This window comes from Manis pentadactyla, chromosome 1, assembly GCF_030020395.1.
Source record: "Manis pentadactyla isolate mManPen7 chromosome 1, mManPen7.hap1, whole genome shotgun sequence".
Classification (NCBI taxonomy): Eukaryota; Metazoa; Chordata; class Mammalia; order Pholidota; family Manidae; genus Manis; species Manis pentadactyla.
In genome coordinates this window covers 191,179,433-191,185,619 of record NC_080019.1, presented here as the reverse complement: position 1 = coordinate 191,185,619, position 6,187 = coordinate 191,179,433, and the positions used below count along the sequence as shown (strand labels likewise).

General features: G+C 51.0%; 1 pseudogene; it reads left to right on the top strand.

The window, feature by feature from the left end:
• The first annotated feature begins 3,607 nt into the window (after window positions 1-3,607).
• On the top strand, window positions 3,608-5,498 carry LOC118919413 (eukaryotic translation initiation factor 3 subunit H-like; annotated as a pseudogene).
• The last annotated feature ends 689 nt before the right edge of the window (window positions 5,499-6,187 follow it).

Genomic DNA, 6,187 nt, shown 5'->3' with positions numbered 1-6,187 from the left:
TGTTGGATTTTTAGGTTGTTTCCGATTTTTTATGTAATCACTTATGCTGCAGTGAGCGTCCTGGCACATCGATCTCGGTTCATATCTGAGATTCTTTGTTGTGCATAATGATTCTCCAAATTTCTCCAAAGCATAGCCCAGTAGAGACTTTGGTCTCCACTTTTTTCTTAAGATGTTGTGAGAATTTTACCCCCTCTTCCACAGTAGACTGGCTTATCTCAGTGTTAAAATAATGCTTTTGATTACCCATCACCTAAATGACCTAAATCTAGCCCTACCCCCTTTCAAAACGATGGGTGTCCTAGGAAGATGGGACCTGGGGACCCTGAGGCCTAAGTCTCACTTGTTATCTCACCTCAGGGGGCAAACATGCACCAGGCTGAGAAACAGGCCTCTGCAGAGAGTCCAGAAATGGGATTGCAGGGTTAAGGGGTGGGAACTTTTCAGAGGCTTTTGATACACCTACTGCCATCATACATAAAATACATTCCATGTATACAAAAGTGAAGTCTAGAAAATGAAATCATAGAAGCACTAGAAGATATGGATGAATACTGATGTGTTTTTAGGGTCCAGTAATTTCTGGATATGGGAACAAAGAAATAGCATAATGAAAAAAACAATGAAAGGATTTGATTACATATCAGAAAATGACATTGACTAAATTGGAAGCCAAACAATAAACTAGAAGTCTCTGCTTGCTGTATGTATATATCATAGATATATGATCTGTATGTATATTTGTGTGTGTGTATGAGACAGAGCATCGATCTCTTTACTAAGAAGCCCAGAAATTAAACCAACAATACCTCATGGAAAAATGAGTAGTGACCATAAACAGATAATCATGAGAAGAAATAGAAATGACTCATACACATATGAAAAGCAGTCAACCCCACTAGCAATCAAATAAATGTTTATTAGTACAAAATGCCATTCTCACCTAATATACTGGAAAATAATTCAAGAAATGCTAATGGCCAGGCCTTGCAAGGGCATGCTGCCCCATCTCGGGCTCGCCCTCTCACCTGCCATGAGTGAAGAGCTCATCCTTGTTCCCACTGAAGCCTGGTGACTTGGGCTGTGTCCCTTTGCTTCGGCTGTACGTTGTCCCCTTACCCACTATGCCCAGGTAGAAACAATTTTTCCTTCATCTAAGCCCCTGGCCCCCTGTTTCTATGTTTCTACTAGAGCAGGCAGTCTGAACTGTTTTATTTGGTAATATTGATACTAAAAGTAACTATGCTTTTTTTTTTTATAGTTTATAGATAAATAGCATTATGTTATCACATCTATTTAACAAATAGCTCTCTCTCATCCACAATATGCACCAGGCACTGGTGTTCCCACCTGGCTGGCTTTGTAAAGTATCTCCCTGCGCCCAGGGTGGAGCAGGAGAGCCGGAGGTGGCTGTAAGGGTCCTGGGGACGCAGGCGAGGGATGAGGTGGTGGCCATGCGGGTGAGTGGCGGGCGAGGCGGGAGGGGCGGCCAGCGGGACACGGGGCTGGGCGCTGCTGTCTGGGGCAGGGGATCTCCCAGCGGGCAGGGCAGCCCTGGTTCCTTCCATCACGAGGCTGGCCTGATGGTGTGGGAGACAAATATTAAACAACCAAATACATTAAAAAAATATTTCTTTAGGGGTGATAGAGAAAATAAAAAGGCAAAGCAAGAGAGTAATGGGCCATGGAGTGGAGAGGCATTTTAACTTGAGGTATGAGAGAAGGTAGCATCTGGGATGAGACCTGAATGGAGGGAGGGAGCAAGCCAGGGAAAAAGCTGGGTGGATCTTTCCAGCAAAGGGAATGGCATGTGCCAAGGTCCTGCGGCAGGGGCGTACTTGGGCAGTTCTAGGGCCAGGAGGGAGGCCAGTGTGACCAGAGAGCCGTGGGAATGGGGAAGTGTAGGAAATGTGGGCAGGGAGGTGGCCAGAGGTGGGAACACACAGGGAAGGCATCAGAGGTCATGGGGAGGCTTTGCATTTGCTCGGAGGGAGATGGGGAGCCTCTGGACCAAAGAACCTTAAAGTAAGGAATATCATGGTCTGATTTTTTAAACAGACTGAGATTAAAAGTCACATAAAGCGAGACTCACCATTTTAATCATTTAATGCCACTCCAGTGGGTCTCAGTGCATTCACAGTGTTGAGCAGCCATCGCCACTGTGTGATTCCAGCCCATTTCCATCGCCCCTGGAAGGAGCCCCCAAGCCATCAGCACCCACACCCCGCCGCCCCTCCTCTCTGCCCTGACAGCACCCGCTCTGCTTCCCGGCCCCCGGCTCTGCCTGCACCGGATATGCCACATGAACAGGGCCATGCACCACAGGGTCCTTGGTGTCTGGCTTCTCTCACTTGCATAATGTTGTCAAGGTTCATTCACACTGTAGCCCATGTCAGAACCTCCTCCCTTTCTGTGGCCAAAGCCTATTCTGCTATGTGGCTAAACCGCACGTTATGCATCTGATCACCAGGCGATGGACTTTTGGGCTGTTTCCACCTGACTGGCTTTGTAAAAGAGTCTCCCTGGGCCCAGGGTGGATCAGGAGAGCTGGAGGCGGCCGTAAGGGTCCTGGGGGTGCAGGTGAGGGTGGTGGCTGTGTGGGTGGGTGGCCGGCAAGGTGGGAGGGATGGCCCACGGGGCATGGGGCTGGACGAGCAGAGCAAACGTGGTCCCTCGGAGCCCATCCCTGTCGTCTGCTCTTCCTCAAACACCTGCGGGCCAGCTCTAGTGAGTGTCTCTCTCCTCCTGCAGGGAGTCTACCGTTTATGCTCCCTTTTGATGATTGACTCTAAGTGGTTCCGGAGAGGACTGTGTGTCCTGAACCGACCTGGACACGGGTATTGATAGTGATTTTCTTCTACGGGCTAAGTCAGGACAATGGGCTCCAGCTGGGAAACCCCCAGGGTTGGCCACCCACGGCTGCGGAGTGGAGCCCACAGGCCCACCCTGCCAGCCCCTTTCGGGGGCTGCTTCGTGTGTCCTGCTGGGAAAACATGTGCATAGAGTGATTTCTGAAGTTAAGTGCCATCCAATGAGTTATTTTAAACCAGAGAACAAGAAAAGCCTCCTGTAACAGACAGAGACAGATTGTTTCCATGTTTGCAGGCCCTGAAAGCTCTGGGTCAGTGTCCCGCCTGCACTGACCTGTTGTGTATTCTTATCGAGGGCATTAGGGTTTAGCCAAAAAGAAAACGTCATGTGCTCTGTGGGTGAAATGGCATTAAGTCTGGCCCAGGAGTAAGGTTGGGCAATTGCTGCCTCAATGTCCCTTTTTCTTTTCCCTTTATCTTTCTTTAGTTTTTTCTTTTTCATTTTAAGGGAATTTAAAAAAATTTCAAATGGAGCACAAACTTACACAGTATTCAAAAATTGCAAACCAGTCCAGCAAAAGGCTGAGATCCGTCCCAGTGCACAGTGCAGATGCGTCCGCACCACAGCTGACCTCACATGTGCCTAACGATCTTGCTGGCGTGTTTTCACCAGCTCCCCTGTAGTCTGAGGGCCGGGTGGACTCTGCCTGCGCTGCTCTCTCGCCCCCTGCCCTGGGCTTGCCTTAATGGTGGCGAGCTGTCCAGGAGGAGTGCAGCAAAGGCACAGGCTCCGGTGGATGATAGGGCTGAGCGGTGCCCTGGCTCATCTGACCCTTGGCACGGACCTCAGCAATTGCCATGAGCCAAGGGCTGATGGGAGCACACGAGCAGAAATGCACAGCAGTGCTCTATTTCCCTGTCCAGCTGGAGAGGTGGTGTCCTGCAAGGAGGGCTCCGGCTCTGCCGCCACCTCTTCTGGCTCCGCCACCCGGGCAGCAGAGGAGGGAAAGGCAGAGGCGGGTCCAGGGAGTGCCAAGAGATGGATGGATGCCTTGGTGGTACTAATGATGATCAAACATGGCCAAGGAGGTGGACAGGGAACTGAGCTGGTTCAGGGAGTGCTTTGGGGCCTTTTGGTGGAAGATCGGCTTGAAATCACCAGCTCGTTTTCCCCAGCATGTGAAAGAGGGTGCTGGCTTTGGTGGAGTCCAATATCGGGGAAATGATGCGGAGCCTATGCTGTGTGAACACTGATCACCTCTGCGTGCGTGGGTACCAGTGCGTGTGCTATGGCTCATTCATCGCTCAGGCCCTCCGGGGTTCTCAGCTCAGTCACTAGGATGTCGTTGAAGAGTGTCCTTCTCATTTATGATCCCATAAAAACTGCCCAGGGGTCTCTCTCACCGAAGGCATACAGACTGACTTCTAAATGGTTGGAAGTTTGCAAAGAGAAGGATTTTTTTCCTGAAGCATTGAAAAAGGGAAATACCACCTTTGAGCACATGTTTGAAGTGCCCATCGTAATTAAAAAGCCACATCTGATCAACATCCTCATGTGGGAGCTTGTAGAGAAGTCAGCTGTAGCAGATACACATGAATCACTCAGTCGTGCCAGCAGCTGTCATGTGGGGAAGAATCTACAGTTGCTGATGGACAGAGTGAATGAAATGAGCTAAGACTCAGTTACACATAACACAGACACGAGGAACACGAGTAAAGAGCAGCACAACCTCCAGAACCAGCCGCATTGCCGGCAGGAGGACACACAGCACCAGATTGGGGAGCCCCACTCCCCAAGGAGCATCTGCAGGCTCTTCAGACCATCCAGTCCCTGCCTGGGTGGATGCTCTGCTCAGGGCTGTCCAGGTAGCACTTCCTGCCGGACAGCATGGAGTCCACTGCCCAAAACCTAGGCAAGCTCTTCATGGCCCAGGTTCTTCAAGAGTACAACCAAAAGGAAGTTTCCAGAAAAGGATTTAACTTAACATGGACTCTTGAGATCACTGGGGCAACTCTTGAGAAAAACATACTTGCATATTAAAAAGCCTTCTAGCTAATAATAAAATAAAAATAAAACAAGAAACAAAGAGAAGACACAGCAGCGCCAAGGGCCCTAGTGGGTCTTGGATGGCAGCTCAAGTCCTTCCACAGAAACCCAGCTTCATTGACCCCAGTAATGCTTCCAAGTGGCAGTCTAATGCCTGCCCTGTCCCAGTTCTGATCTGTAAGTTAGGGTGACCCCAGCCACCGTGTGTGTGGGTGGCCTTTCCACCTAGGCCCATCCATCGCCTGTTCCAGGCAGGCAAGTTTTTCCAGCTCCCCTTCATTTGTTTTTCCTGTTCTCTTTCCTGCATTTCCCCCAGAGTTTTTTGAGAAATTGAAAGCAAGAGAGTCATCAAATCGCCCAGGTGGCAAAGCTGGGGCAGAGCCCCCAGTTCTGCGCCCCCAGGTCTGTGCCCCTGTGGCCGAGCTCTGAGGCACCCACCAGAGTGTGCTCGGAGAACCCGTGGATTCACAAGAGAGGGAACGGGAGAAGCTGTGAACAGCAGGGTGGCGTGGAGGCGGTTTCCCTGGAGAGGCAGCCATTCCCCTGGGCTCCTCCGTTCTCCCCAGAGGAGGCCCTACCTGAGTGTCCTCTGTAGGGTGAGCTCTCTGCCCAAGGAGGGGACAGACTGCGGCTCACCCTGACCCAGCGCAGCCCACCTTTCATCCACCTCCTGGCAGCAGACGCTCACAGGTGCCAAGGAGAGCAGGGTCAGAGAAAGAGGCAGAATTTCTCAGAACAAAGCCCCTTGCTCTGCACCTCCCAGAAGCAGTGGTGACATACATGTCGCTCGGACCAGCTGTACCGCTTGGGCCTCTCTGTCTGGAAGTTAAGGGATGTAACTGCTAACAAGCGGGCCAGGAGGGAAGGTCGAGTGGGAGGGAGGTGCTCTGGCTTTGGGGTCTCCTACACGGTTCCAGTCCTACATTTGCGTCTTCTGACAGGGTGACCTCCGGAAAGCTGCTTTGTTCCCTTGAACCCTCATTTTCTCATTTGCAAGATGGGACAATACTCTGGCGGTGTCCCTGAGGCCGGAGGAAGGTCGTTTCTGTGCTCCATGCAGCACCTGCTCCCAAGGAGGCCTCAGTGCTTGGTGATATTTACTTTGCATATTTACAGTTCCTAACACGGGTGTTCACCTCCCCTTTGCCACATCTCCCAACTGTTCAGGGCTCCCACTTACCTGCCTGCATGAACCCTTCCTTGGTTCCCCAAACCATGGTGGTTTCTGTGTCCTCCACTGTCACTGTGACCCATTTCATACCTGCCACTCAACCTCTGTGCGTTTCATGTGCGTGAATATGACTTCGCTAAAAGTGGGAGGTGGTACAGG